General features: G+C 42.2%; 1 long non-coding RNA gene across 7 annotated transcripts in view; it reads left to right on the top strand.

Annotated features, from left to right (window-relative positions):
* LOC112974176 overlaps positions 1-15,505 on the top strand; it is a 45,702-nt gene that overhangs the window by 8,976 nt on the left and 21,221 nt on the right. For 5 of the 7 annotated variants that reach the window (XR_003256184.1, XR_003256185.1, XR_003256186.1 and 2 more), the window contains exons 3-6: positions 1,721-1,979; positions 7,735-7,897; positions 11,208-11,259; positions 14,308-14,410. This is a non-coding gene — a long non-coding RNA (uncharacterized LOC112974176). The remainder of the gene's footprint in view (positions 1-1,720; positions 1,980-7,734; positions 7,898-11,207; positions 11,260-14,307; positions 14,411-15,505) is intronic. The other 2 variants (XR_003256183.1, XR_003256182.1) reach the window with 2 other exon arrangements.

Below are 15,505 nucleotides of genomic sequence, written 5' to 3'. Positions count from 1 at the left end.
TCACTAGAAGAAAAATTATTTCTAGTGACTCAAAAGCTTGTATGCTTATTATTTCCTAGTTAATCACTGTGCTCCACCATGGTCCAAAATCCTGCTTTGAGGACTGCAGAAAGTGTGGGGCCTTGAGAGTTCTTCCTGCTTTGGTGCAGCTCTCTAGGTAGAGAGATTAACCTCTTGCTGCCCCATCAATGTAGTCTGCGGTATAGTACCCGATTCATTTCTGGGCTGTTTTAACAAATAACATGGTAATCCAAGGCTACCAAAAGTCTGATGGCAGAAGTTTTCCCTAGAAGATGGTCTTTGTAGCAGCGCAGGACACTTGGACTTTATTGTGATTACAATGTGATTTGAGGAATTCCCACAAAGGTGTTATTCTGCAGGTTTTGTAGTGATCTTGTGATTTAAGTATCTGGCGTACAGTGACTCACGAGCGGTCTTCCTGGGGAAGAGAGACCCAGCTTCAGATGAGGGCTGGAACCCCCTAGTCCTTCCCTTTTTTTGCAAGAGGACAGAAGGAATAGTCACCCTTTGCCCCTATTTCCCTTACTGTGGCTGGTCAACCAGAAAACCATTCCCAGTGGGGCAAAAGGTGAAATTTATATCCTTCACAGATTTGTGTTTGAATTGTGTTCCTTGTGGTTATTGTGAGAAACCAAATGGTACAAATCCCGAATATTATGCACTGAGACTCCAGATAGCTAATCTCCTGTTCCCTAAAGCAAAAGAGTATATTGCTGGCAGCATGGGAAAATAGTGGTTACACTGACAGGAGCAAGCTATGTTTCTTTTGAAAGCTTGTGATAATTTTTCACTTAATTGGTACATAAGAAACCTAGCAAATCATATTTGAAAACTTCATTTTCTTTTTCCTAAAACTAAGTCTAAAAATGTAACTTGCCTTAAATATCTGAGACTAAAAGGCAAGCTTTTGAAAGAGATGAAGCATGCCCTCATGTGGCAATATTTTTTTCCATATAATACCTGCTTGTTTTGTTTTTTTTTAATTCCCAAATAATCTATTACAGTGAGTTATGTCATTACATCAGAATTGGCATACAGAGTGGGTGCTTTGATACAAAGCTGGCCTACACACAGAATATTCAGAAGTAATTATATTGGTTCTAACTCCCCTGTTATTTGCATCTGTGCATGAGTGCTTTTATTCTAAAATAAGAATTGCTTCACACAGGAATTCTAAGATAAATAAAGGTGTGAATTAAAACTCATCCTGTCCTCTGCTATATGAGAAAGTTGCTTTATGTGGCTAAAGGTGAAGTTTAAAATTGTTACAAACAATTGTGTGGAGCTGCGTGGTGTTTTAAACCAGATTAATCTATCTTGAAGTCAGTATTAAGCTAAACTAAAATAAACTGAAGGTGAAATAAATGTTCACAGAGCCTGAACCAGTTTGAATAACTCACTTTAAAAATAATGTTATTTGTAAACTGATAGACCTTCCTCATTATTTCAGCATAAGGCCTTGCAACTGTGTAGGTAATCCTTTGAAACTGAGTTTTAAGAACCCAATTGACACTGTTCAGATAAATGTTTTAAGAATCAGGAATTTCCAGTCTTTCCTGATATAGCATCATCTGCTTTTTACAGTAGATGTTTTTTTTTCTTTTATTCTCTGAATTTAAAAAGTAAACGAGATTTATAGCAATTACTGGGTCTTAGCAGCTGATCAGGATTTTTGAAGGCATTTTTTGTGTAATTACAGATGGACTGATATCTTTCATCCAAAGCACCGTAAGGACAGAAAAGATAAAAATTGATGAAGATCATGTGATGTCTGATTTGGAGGTGTGTGATGGATGCCATCAAGTTTTAAACTTTGGGGAAATAGTTGGAATCTCAGGGTTTCCTGTCTGCTGCCCAGTCACAGTTTCCTTTGGATCAGTCTTTCATGGATTGCCAGGAAGATGGAGGGAAGGAATGGCGCCCCACCATGGAATGACCTGAGTTTTGGCCTCCCTCAGGTATGTGATTTCTGTTCTGAGGGAACCTGTCAAAGGCACAAGTCATCCACAGGAGGCCCCAGTACCTCTGATCTATCTGTGGCAGCTTGTCACTGATGTTGCCAGGAGTTCACCTTCATGGCAAGTTCCTCTAGGTTGATCCTATTCCTTGCAGGGTCTTGCAAATCTTCTTGGGTTTGCAGAGTGGTCAGATCATCTGAAGAGCAGTTGCCTTCTCCTCTTCTCTTCCTCTCCAGCAAAAGCTCCCAACTAGTATGGGCAACTCCCTCCAATTCTGAGGGTAGTTTCCATGGGGTCGGGATATATGAGAAATAAACAATGAGGAAACTCATGATCCACTGGGTTCCTGGTGACTCTGTTGGGGAGGGCTAAACATGCATGAGAGAGCTGCGAGTGGTCTGAATTTTGAGTGCTTGATCTGGACTTTTTAGATATCAGCATGTGAATATGAATATCCAAGTTGCTTTGAGGAGACTTCAGGTTGAATGAGAAATGAATTCTTTAAATCTCTCTCCTAGGGTCTAATTGACTTCAGTGGAAGAGAAGTCCTTCCTCAAAGATAACTCAACAATCTTCCTTCATCACATCCTCAGCAAGGCTGAAAAGTCTTTTGTGCTCTAAGCTGTTGGCTGGTTATTTAACTAGTGCTGCTTACAAACCTCCACTAGTTGCTGCACATCTTGTAATTTTTAAGAGTTTATTTCAGCTTCTTTACGAAGTGTAATGAAATGGATGATTAGCTAAATTCTTCCTGTATTTTAGAAGCATTAGTAAATATTGAAGAAAGGGCAATCACGCTGTTGCTGTCAAGGGAATTTTGAAAGAATGTAAGACTGCTAGATTGGACACTATTTTGTTCTCACAGACACAATTTTTTACATTGATGTTTGTACTTTGGTGTAAAGCTCATATGTGAGAATGCGTACTTGTAACAAGCCAAATAATTCAGCACCACAAGAATCCCACCAGTTTCATCTCCAAGCTGGTAATGAACACGGGCCTGGACATGTTCAAGCAATTTGTTTGTCTGCAGAAACCATCTTGCGCTATTTACAGTCAACTACAGCAGTGTCCTTCCAATGTTGATTTTGATGCAGTAAACACAAGTGTCAGTTCTGCTTCGCTTTGTCTTCTTGCTGTGCCCTAGGCTGATAGTAGCTGTACTGCACTTTCTGTTGCCAGGCAGAGCTACTTTGAATCTGGAAAAAGGGGAGTGAGGCAGGTCTGTCAGAGAAACGGAGTCAGTCCTCTAGCAATTAGCTCATCCTCCAGCCTTGCTGCGCATTTGCACAGCCTCAGTACCTGAGCTAGTGAGTTTACAGCTGGCCTGGGTAAGGCTAAACAGCAACAACTGCACAGGGGACCAGAGTGTACCAACAGTGCAGTGTAAGCAGAGATACTTGCTGACATAGCTAACTAGATGAACTTGTTGACTAGTTAAATATCAGTGGCAAAGGAACTTGAAAGGCTGCTTTGAAAAAGTGGGTGGGTCTCAGCCACATCCCCGCTTCCTTCAGTGTTGTGCTGTCCAGTCTGATTCCTGTTTTCTGGACATCCTTTTCTTCCTGCTCTTCTGTTCTTTTGGCAGGGTGATGCTGGCCAGTTGGTTGCCGTTGGCTGTCAGAAATGAATGGAGACCTCTGTCAGGCAAACAAAACCTGTCGGTCTTCTACCCAACCCCAAAGCCTAACAGAAGGCATAGGACTTCCGGTCATGGTCCTGTCCCCAGTCTCTCAATCTGATGGAAAGTCACTGGGAAACGAGCCACAGCCATTTCACTACATCACAGGATATGCCATTCTCGATGCTTTGCAATTAGACTCAGGGCAGGCATTGCCCAGACATAGGTTGTTACTATTCAGACACAGAGTGCTTAAGGCAATGGGTCTGAACACTCTCTAAACCTGTTTTCCTGGGCCCTTCAGCAATTTTTAATGTTTTCTGTTGAGATACATTTGGAATAGATAATATAGGGTTACATGGCTGCTGTCATTCATCTCCAGCAATACTGGGGTATTGGCAATTAACGTCCTCCTCCCTGAGGGCTTCATCTATGCATGTTTGCAAAGATTTGTCATGGCTCCCTGCATCTTGGGAGGCATGAGCCATTTGCAGAGGTGATGTGATGACCATTTTTGCTATGACAATATCCCAGTGAATCCCAGCTGCTTTTTCACTGATGTAACCAGCAACACCAGAGATGTTGAAGTGCCAAGGAGAGAACAGCTGCTGGGGGAGGAACAGCTGGCTGCTACTCTAACTAGGCGAAATGCAAGAGATGCTGATTAGAAAGGTGGGGGGAAGGAGAGGACAAATGCTTCAAAGAATGAGCTGGGCCACTGCACTCTCCTTCCTCTGAGTCCATCTGCTGCTGCTTGTCAAAGGCGATGTCTACACTGCAGTCAGGGACTTTGACGCATGTAGGCAGACGCCAGCTAGCTTTAATCCAGCTGGCTCAAGCACTAATAGGCAGGGAATTGCTGCACCAACCTTAGTCACCTGAGCGAGTACCCAGGCTGCCATGTGGATCTGAAAAGCTCACACTGACAATCATGGCATTGCAGCCTCACYGTTCTTATTGCTCCTGTTTGTAAGTGTAAAGGCAGTTTGATAGGGCCTGTGAGTCCTGTGCTCTGTCAYAGTCTTGATAGGATCGCAGGCAGCTATCTGTACAGCCTCTGCTTTCTTCACTCAGGCTGGAAGCCAGCTAGAGCTTTCTTTGGGTTTTGGTGGTAAAGAAAGGGAGGGAAGGTCTTCATTTGCTTTCTGGGTGGTGATTTGGCCACAATGGTTTATAGTTTGTATCCTGGAGACTTGAATTAGTGGTGTAGCTCTTATACATGAGGCTGAATATGGGTGAAAGCTAGCTGGCACCGAACCTGGCTGTCTGCTTCCTTGTGAGGGCCAGGCTGCCCTGCAGTTGTTCCTCCAGGCTGCTCAGGCCACCTCTGAGGTCGACGAAAGGTCCTGTCTTCAACATGCTCCATCCCTTACTTGCAGGAAGAGTAGCAGCTGTCTGGGCCAGTGAAAATCCCAAAGGCCCTGAAGCATATGGTCAGGTCTGCTCCTGTTCCAGGAGGTCCTAAAAGGACAGGAATATTATACAAGCAGGTGACTTAAACAGCACTGTGGGCTTTAACAGGACACAGGATTCTGCTGCCAACTGAAAATTTGCATAAATAGCTTTCCTAGTAACGAGGTTCTTCTGTATAGGACCAAAACCACACGAGAGGCAGGGAAGGGGTGTTTACAAGAAAGGCAGGTCTGCTGTGCCGTGAGCTCCTGAAAGAAACTGGACTAGTACAGTCTAGTAAAGTTAGACCGTGAATTTGGAAGGCTCTAGTTGCGGAAGCTTATTGGCATAGCTGAATTGACCTTAATTTTTTTAACATGACAAAGTAAATTCATGCCAAGAAACAGCTCCTGTAGCTGTGGCAGGGAGAAGACCAGAAGGCCCTGTGACATCTGCTCAGGGCACCTCCACGCAAATCTAATTTACCAGAGAAATTCTTGCAAAGTATAAAGAATAGCGCTGTCAAAAACTGCAGGATGAGACTCTCTGCACTGCCTTCTCTGGTGTTGTGAGAATTGAACATTAACGGTGTAATTCAAGTTGATAGATTTAGATTATTTGCTATGCAGCCAAATGTCACTTACTGTAAATTCCATATCCCCCAAACCAGTGAACGGCTCCCTTTCTGAGGAGAAGTTTTTAGCAGGAGGGAGGCAGGGGGGAAATGAGTTCATTTGGAATTATCCTCTTATTCTATAGTCTTTTGAAGCTTTTTCCATTAGTAGTTCTCAGAGCATTTTCCAGGGGACACTGTTATTGTTACCCTAGCTTTACTAATGGGGAAACTGAGGCACACAGAAGCAAGAGGACTTATCAGTAGTCAGTGCAAAGTCAGAAGTAGGATCTTGGTCTTTTGGGTTCCAGCCAGGTGCTCACTACATGTTAAGTTAYGTGCAGTATAAAAATAGCTGTTCTCATCTCTTTAATTAGAAAACTTCATTTCCAAATGAAAGTAGGTAGAGGAGGATTCAGTAAGCCCTGCTGCTGCCACTTCTCCTTACTAGCTTGTGTGTCAGTTCCCTTTTACTATTTTACATATGGTCACTTGATACAAGCAGCTGCTTTGAGACATCTCTATCTGTCACATCCTTCTTTTTATTTTGTTGTCCAAAAACTTCAGAGCTCCACAGGAAAAAAAAAAAAAGGCATTTAAAAGCCCCTAGTAGCTGAGTTTCCCCCCAGACTTGGTTCTAAAYATGTCACTTTAATGATGTCTAAACTATGCGGTGCTTGATGAGCAAAACATTACTATCTTCTAGCTGCATTTGTTTTCCCTGTCTCCCAGAGCATTATAGTCACGCAGGGAGAACTGCGTGTTCTACTTCGCTGCTGTAAAGCTATTATGGGTATGAAAAGTTCCCATTAATCTGCTCCACACATGGATGTTTCTGGATAAAGCTCAGTAGCCAGATCCCTCTTTCTTTGTGTGCATCAAACGAAGCAGAAAAACGCCTCCAATTTAAAGACACCAAATGAATAACCAAATAGATGAGATTAATTTTTGTTTAATCCATGTGGGCAGCAAAGTCAATGGCCAGTGTTTGTATGTGGACTTCTCTCAGGAGTTCATTACCAACTGAGCCTGTAATAAGTTAATGTAGAGATTCCATGGAAATAGGGGGTTAATTATATGCAGAGGATGTTGGCCAGTGTACAGCTTTGAACAACAAAAATAGCCCAAAGTCTTGTGTTTTGGATGTGGAATCAATTAACGAAGTCCWTGACATGTACCAGAATTTGTTAAGATAGTTGTTGTACTATAAGGGTGCTTTTTTTTTTCTTTTTAAAAAGCTAAGAAAATAAATGGGTAATAGAAGACAAGAGACAGAAAGACATGAGACTGGTAATAAAACATTGGACTTTGGACTGGGGCCAAAGCAAGCTTTTCAATGGGTTTGAAGTTTGGACTACAGCAGAGTTTGAACTGGCTTTCACTAACTGTCCAAAAGGTTATAAGTAATGGACAGAGAGAAGAGGTTGCTTTTAGTTTACCAACTCCTGCTCGTTGTGTTGGCAAGAGTGTTATGCTGCTAATATGCCGTAGTCATTAGACTGACTGATATCAGCATGTGGTACAGTGTGCTACAGATTCAACTCTGAAACTGAAACATAAAATTCTCCTTGATGCTAGCTGGCACAAGCCTAATTTTTCCCCCTTTTCACATCTGGTCCTAATCTAAAATGTGTCTTTCTGGCTTTTTTTTCCTTGCCACATCTTTAAAAATGGTTCCTTTAAAAAAATAGTCCCCCCATCTATATTTCTAGGTTTTAGAATTGTATGTGTGGTAGTTTAATAACATAGTTTGGATACAGAATAGAGCACAGCACTGTGTGTTTCTAAAGGGATGTCATTTCACAAAAAAAAAGCAATGTAAAAAGAGATTAATGTTACTGCCCTTCAGTTTTCAGAACTGTGAAACATTCACACTTTCGGTTGTTATAAGTATTCAAGGAGCCCCTTGAGCAGGTAGAATACAAATTTAAAAGAAAAAGATCTGATCCATTTTCCCCCTCTTTCCTATTAATATAAACTCTGGGCATGCTCCAGATATTTCTTAAGTCCCTCAGCTCCCATTGCTTTTTTCTTTTTTTTTCCTCACAGACTTGATCCCTAAAGCCTTTAGTTTGTTCCTAGAAATTATCTATTTGCTTGTTGTGTTTTGTTTTGTTTTTTGTTCACAGAATCCACAGGCCAAAACAAACAGCATTTCAGAAAAGTGTTGCAAGGCGGCTCAGTTTTGAGGCCAGTGTCCCTGACGACTTCTCAGCACCTTTGCTAAAGCAATTGGATACTGTCACGTTTAGTTGAGACTGGGCCACCGAGTCTCCATAGAAATCTCCGCGGGTAAGATTTGTTTAACTAATTAGTGTAATCCTTAGCAACTCTGTGGGCTTTAATTTATGGGGTTTCTGCAGATTCTTCTGTTTGTATGGGGGAGAAAAGTTCAGTTCTCTGTGGAGTGGGTGGGGTCCTGGACATTTTAGCATGTGGATTCCTTAAGATTGTCTGGTGAGATCTCAGAGGAAACCACACAAGGCAGAAGGACTTGAAATGAGGTCTTATGCCCCCAAAGTCTCCTCTCCTTCATGGCAGGCCAGCCCCATTATTGGCTGTTGTCCCAGAGGTACCCGGGGTGGGGGGTCCAGGACGCAGGCTAGGACAAGAGCAGGATTAAAGAAGGCAGGATTAGCACTGTTTTACAACAGTGTTAGTAGGTTGCTTGTACTGGGGACCTTCATAGGGCAAACTTCAGAAATGGTCTCAGTCAGCAGAGCTGATGCAGGAACCACCCTGACCTCTCGCCTGCCTGCTTGGCTGCTTTGAGTTAAAGTGTTACCAGTAAAGGTAGCTGCAGCCTTTACGCAGCAAATCTGTTGTGTGTGCGTGGCCTTGGAGGGCACCCAGGGACAAGGTCAGAGCAGCAGGAGGAGAGGATTATTTTTGTGGCAGCTCTTTAGATAGACGGGAAAGAGGATGCAGGGGAGGTTAGACAGGAGGAGGATGTGATAGGCAAACTGCAGTAACCGGCCTCGGGCAATCAGGTACCTGAGGGGACACAGAAGCAGTGGGGCTTACTGGGGGCCCTACCTCTTGAAGGAGCTGTCAGTAATGCACCTGTGTTCTTAGATATTGCATGACAACGGGCATTTTATTTTGCTTGGAATATGAAGGTTGGCTTCAGGCACTGCGTTACGGGTGCCCTAAGAATGAACTCCAGCATGACAGCATGCACCTCCCCCAATATTTAAAAAGTGTTACAGCATTAGCAGGCTACTTCTTTCTGGTGTGCCAAAATGTTAAATGGAAAAGGTATATCCCAAGTGCCAGAGTATCACTCACCCTTAAGGCCATTGTTTACCATTGGTACTGTATCTCTCTCTATCATATCCTGTAACTGGTTCAATTAGGCTCAAAACCAAGTGCACTGTGAAAGTCCAGCTCCATTCATGCCTTAAGTGTAAGACAACAGCTCTTTTTTGTTTTCTGAAGAAGTTGGGGAGTGTCATAAGAGAGGGACTCTTTACTGTCTCTGSATATGTTGTTTTTAGTTCTTCCTTGTTTGGGAGTACTTTAGGACGGGGTGACCAGCTGCTGACACAGCTGAGTAGTGCCATGTCCAATGCCTTCAGCTCAAAAGAAGCTATTCACAGAGCAAGAATGGACAATGGCGGCCTAATTCCTCTGTAACTAGTCTAAGTAAGGAAGTCTAATTATGACAGATATCACTGGGGGATGTTTCAAAGGGAATGCATGTTAGATATCGTGACTAAGCACCTAGTGTCTTCCATCAAATTGTTCCCTGCCCAGCATCTAGCTCTACATTCCTAATAGCTTTGTTGGCTTCAAGGAGATCCTGCAGCTAAGGTCAGCTGAGTACCTGCTCCATGAGAGTGGGCTACAGAACAGATGTGAGACACCATGGTGTCCCCTCATCTATTCCTTTTCCCTACTGGTGCAGAACCCTGGCCCACAGGCTGCTTTTCAGCATTTTGAATTGTGTAATTTTAAATGAATCAAACTACGTCTGATTTTACTCTTAAACCACTTGATCATTTCCCTTTTAAAAATCAGATTTTTGTTCACATTCAAATAAAAATCCATATCAATATTTTATAATTTCTACAGTGTATCCCCAGGCACAAATTATATTGTAATACTAAACTGGCTAGCTTGTTTTAATAGTTCCTGGGTTTTGGCTTTAACACTGCAGGTGCAAATCTAGTAGCAATACCGTAGGTGTGAATTATTATGTTACTGTAAAAGTCCATACTTTATTTTGTTTTATTGCTTAATTGGATTCTCCCATAACGATTCTGCAATAGTTGCTAGGAAATAATGCCAATTTTTTACAGGAAAAGAGCGATCATCGTTTACTATTGTCAGTCTGAGTTCAGTGCAAGACTGAGTGTGGGAAGTGAAGGAAAGATGTCATTAAGTGAATTAAGAAAGTGCCTAATGAGGCCTTAATAAAAAACAGAGCAGGCTAAAAGATGCTCCTTATTATGCATAGATACTTGTGGCCCCAGAGAGCCCTTGGGGAAAACAGCTGGCTCTAAGATTTCTGGCAAAGGACCCATTCTCCCATGTTCAGGGGGATTCCCACATGGTGGGGGATACCTGTGGATGCTTACATGTCCTGTGATCTCCTCTTCCCCATTTGTCTTTCCCACTACCTAATTTCTGCCAGAAGATGGAAGAAGACCAGAGTCATCTTTATAGCAACACACAGGCCCCACTCACTCCCGCTGCAACTGTGCCCCTACTGGAGCACAGCTCTGAGCTGCTCCGCACAGGGACTTGCCTTCTGTGGCTGCAGTGACTGGCCCAGAAGTAGCAGGAATCCAGGAAATGCTTCAGAGCAGTGCCGAGGACTGCTATGTGGGTCTTGCCTCTGTGCTGGGGAATATGAAGGGCAGATAGAAGTCCCTCAGGTGCCCAGATGTCCTAAGGTCACCTCTGTCCCTTGAAAACTGAGAGACCTCCGCTAAGTGCAGCCACACCATGGTGTGGGGACCAAGGGTGTGCTTCAGTGGTCGGAACTAGTGAAAGCTCCTACTCCTGTGAGTCACTGACATTCCCACCATATACTCTTGCAAAATGATTTCTTCCTCTCCTCTTCTCCTCAACAGCGTGCCTGCATATGATGTTGAAGTTCATTGTTGGCCTCTTTTCTTCATTTGGGCCTTTTGATGTTTATCTGGAACTTCTGGTTTATAGTAGGGATACATATTTGCTTTTGGTTGAGTGAAATTTTTATGCCTGGCGTTTTGTTTCAAGGGAAAGTGAGGTAAGTCATTTCCTAAGCAGGAACTTCACCATGCAGAACGGGAAACTTTTGATTTGTCCTGCTTTTTGTAACAGTATTTTCCAAACATATTAATGAAAAGCAGGGCTGAGCAAGAGCTACAAAACATGGATGCAGATCTAGATTTTGAGGTTGCAGGGTTTTGCATGGTTCCCCCAAAACAGTAGGACTGTATGTGTGATGAATGCTATCTTAACTTACCAGGGATCAACCTGGAAATCTTCACACCTGAAAGCCCAATGCATGCAACATTAATTGCAGAGTTGGCTGGAGCCAGCAGTATAACAGAATATCCTTTTGTATGGTTGAGGCATAAAAAGTGAAATACTTGTGTCTTCCTTTTTCTAGATCTCACCAGATTTGACCCATAGAGGATGAGAATTAGAATATTGTACAGAAGGTAAGGCTGTTTTGCATGTTTGTTATACACTGTGTTTCTGTTATCTGCCCAGGAAAAGAGGACTTCCCTCAACCACAAAGGTGTCTGTGGGGTTTGCACCAAAGTGGGTTTCTGCCATCTGGAATCTACCTAAGAGCTGTGTAATACTCTGTTAGAGATAGGCAAACATCTTAAAGAGAAAACTTTGAACTAGGAGTCCCTTGTGCATTGCAACATTTACCATCATGATTCATGTATACCTAAAATGTTACTGAAAATCCAGGCAAAGTGTGAAATGGTTCTCTTTCTTTGAGGAAATGCGATATGCTCTAACCCTGCAAACTCTGAAAGTCAGCCCTGCTGTRTTTTGGTCCATTTAAATTGTCAAGATTATTGGAAATCACAACAAACCTCGACAGCATAATCTAGCCAATGAATTTTGAGCATTCTGGGAAGCATTCAGGTCTTTTTTCCCCTCCCCTTCCCCTTCCCCTTCCTCTTCCTTTCCCCTGTTTTTTTCCTGATCATTCTATATTATTCCCTTCATTTCTGATTGGAGAGGTTCTGAAGCCATAGGCAGGGGTTCTGAGACTTTAGGACAAAGTCCTCGTGTGGAAAAAGATGGAGAATGGATGAACTACAGCACAGAGGATCACATGAGGGAGCAGCTGGTATGTGCACGCTAGCGCCAGAATCCTCAGACTCTTTCATCATGCGAACCACATCTTGACTGCCAGATAAACCACCTCTCTTTGTATTCACAATTGCTAAATATCTCTGTAGCAGCTCTGGCAATTGCTTACAGAGAGAAGAAGTAGAAAAATCACTTCTTGATCCTTAGCTTAACAGGTGTTTTTACAGAAAGGATTAATTGTGCATTTTATTTGGCCCTTTGCTGTATCTTCCCTCTGCATCTGAGCTGTTTCCTTTGCCAGGAGATCAGTAGAGCCAGCCAACTCTTTGCAGACCCCTATCAGTGTTTTTATGCTTATCAATTTTAGGGTTGTTTTGTTGTATATATTTCTGCATTTATTTTTGTTTTAGATTACACTGAGTAACAATATTTATTTTGCTGTCATGCTGTGTTTTGCACAAAAATTTAAAAAGTAAATTTATTTATGTATTCCTGTTTGCTGTGGAGGCCTCAAGCTCAGATTAAATTACAGGAGAAACCCAGAAACAGTTAATCAAATGTTAAACAAAATGAATGAGACTTGTATGGTACCCTGAAGGTCATTTGGCTCAAGGGCTGACTGGCTGCCAAGGGGAGTGAGTTCCACCAGCAGGAGCACTCATCTGAGAAATCCCTGTTACTGGATACGGAGGGGTCAAACCTAGGGCCTGACTACAGGCGCCTGCCAGCTGATCTCAGCTGCCATGACTGGACATGGAGTGGGACTTCTTCCCTTCTGATACTTGTGGTCCAGTCAGCTTTCAGAGGGAAGGCAACACAGCAGCTTGCCTATTGCTCCATCCAGTTGGTTGCTTCCTTTTGCAGCTGTGGAGCTAGCAGATAGCCTTACAGTCAGGCTGTATGGTAAAGAAGATGCTGGCAATAATGGTAAAGTCTACACTGAGACAAAAGAACATATTGTCTTTGGAAGCTAAGTTTGATGAAAGCATTCTTGGACCACTGCTGAAGTGAAAGCCTGGGAGTCAAGGGGTCAGCAGGCAGCAGTCAAGAGTCAAGGGGTACAGCAGGCAGCACAGAATAGTGGTCAGTTGTATGTCCTCCGAACCGTTCTCCATCCCACCCACTTCTTTCTTTGCCTGTAATAGTGGGGCTGCTGGTTTATCTTCCACCTGATTCTTTTCTCCTTCTGGCGTTGAGGTATAAGTGAAACCAAAGGATATGGATTCAAGATGAAAACAGAGAGGAAGAGCATCATGGGCTTGTGGTATCCATTTAGTTCAAAATTTCTCCCAATACCACTTTGCTGGTTATTGAAGAGCTTTGACTAAATGAAGCTATCAAGTGAAAACCAATATGGCCAGGGATGAAGGTGTATCCAGGTACTTGTGCACTGTTATTGATGAGCATTAAGCAGAATGTTAAGCCTTCCTATAGATCAATTTGTGTATCTGTGGGACAGCATTGCTATTTTATTCCTCATTCATGCCATAATTGGAGGAATCCTTTATGCCAGTGTAAACATTGGTCTCACTGCATGTTGGAATTACATAGTATAAAAGATGAGGAGAGCTGGAATAATAAGGGAGTGTATTTTCTAAAAAAGTCTTTGAAGGAGGAGTTTTCCCAAAGGGAGATAAGTTTACAGGCCTAACTCATTCAGGCCTTTTTGGTTCTGAAGCTGACACACACATGCACAAACACACATGGTCCAGTATCTATTTCATGGACACATTCTTCCCATCTCAGTGTGTAAAGGTCTTGAAAGCAATAGCTACTGGCAGTACCCCAATTCAACATATCTAGTAGGTCCTTTCCAGTTACAAAATCGCTAAGGACACATGCCCAAATGAAAGTGTGGCTTAAACTACCTTGCTGTTAGAAGCAATGAAACAAACTGCATGTTCCTTTGGGTCTGATTTGTGGGTTCTTTGTTTTTTTAGTTTTGATTTGTTGACTGCATCTCAAGAATTCTGTTACTAGAGTGACTTCACTAATGTAACTCCTACAAATAGCTCTGTCTCCCAAACTTTTTTTAAATCTAATAATAAACTGCAATGAGTTTTCATTGTTTTCTAAATTTTATGGAATAATAGGCCAGAGGTGGAAGGAAAAAAGAGTAGACCTGGCTCTGTGTAAACCACCTCTAACTCAGTGGGACTGCTCAGACTTAAGAGGTCATGGCTACCTGTATATTGAAAATGGTCTGACTCTAGTGATTTAAACAGAGCATTTCGAATTTATACTGACTCAGTGTTTGAACCCGAAGTTACATGTATAGACATGCAGTTAGCAGAGTGACATTGCCTCCCTTCAGCTAAACATTTGACCTTCTGTGTATTTGTGTGTTTTTGTATATGTTTGTGTGTCCAGAGATATGCAAGTACCTCTGTGAACAAAAAATGCCTGTTCTTTACTGTGTTTTCCTGTGTGCTTAGGTGGGAAATCTTAGCTACAGTAGCTGTCTCAGAAAACTTTTTGACCCAAACAATCATCAGAAGAAACAAATGCCTTGAAAGTAGTCCTTGTGGTTTGTACATGGTAAGCACATCCGAATCTCCAGGCTAACAAGAACAGTTCCTTATAGGCTGACATTCATTTTCCAGGCCTAAATTTCTGTTCAGTTTGTTTTTATATTGGCATGCCTCCTAGCAATTGTCATGCTGCCTATTCATGCTTCTCTAGAGCAACTCCGGCCAGGTTTTATCTTAGTGGTCTGTAGTCCTATGATCACCAAAATAGTTTAGACTTATTTGAACAAATTTAATGATGACTAGGTTATCTAGTAGTTCGACTCAGATACTATATTTCACTAACAAGCATCATTTTGAAGAGCTTGTGTTTAAAAAGAATTGTTATCTAATGCTTACTGGCAGGTTTTGAATCTTACATCCCTGTTGAGATTGATTTCCTGTACATGCCTAATTATTGATGACACAGTAAGATATAAGCTAAAGAGCTATCTTGCAACTGCAAAACCTTATGCCAAGTTCCCTTTGGCTTAAACAGAAGGAGGCTTCATTTTATTTCATTTAGTAAAGTCACCGTGGAAGGATCCTCCTCCAAGAACTTACAGCAATGTAAGGAGTGTGTACAAAACAAGTCCAGACATCAAACAGGGCAACTCCCAAAATGTCTATGCATTTGTAAACATGCTTCACATCTGCTCAGCTTTGCAGTGAACATAAAACATAAAACTTGGGAGATCTGTCTCATTCATTTGAATGGATGCTAATTCAGGCTGTGATTTGACGAGATGGAGGCTGCAGCTGCAGCTGGCTTGAGAAAGGTTTTTAAGAAAAAAAACTTGAAAAATGAAAGATATTTTTATTTTTTAAAAAAGGATCAATTGCCTGATCTGGTTTACAGTGCAGTCCTACAAATAGTGGTTGGAACAACTGAGTAAGCAGCGCACTGTAGCATAGGGAAGGGCAGAGAAATGGATACTGTGTTAGTCACTGTTACACTTTCCTCAGGATCAAACAACAGTCTTCTATCACAAGGATATTAACTGATTATGAGAATGTGGAGGAAAGGAGGAAAGCTGCTGTTTCACCAAGATATGTAGCCTTGATTCCATAGTGAGTGTGAAAATGGCTGTGAAGCCTTTGTTGGCATCTTTACTGAAGTTCTGTA

This window comes from Apteryx rowi, unplaced genomic scaffold (assembly GCF_003343035.1).
Source record: "Apteryx rowi isolate R43461 unplaced genomic scaffold, aptRow1 scaffold_596, whole genome shotgun sequence".
NCBI lineage: Eukaryota > Metazoa > Chordata > Aves > Apterygiformes > Apterygidae > Apteryx > Apteryx rowi.
This window is presented reverse-complemented; position numbering and strand designations above follow the sequence as displayed.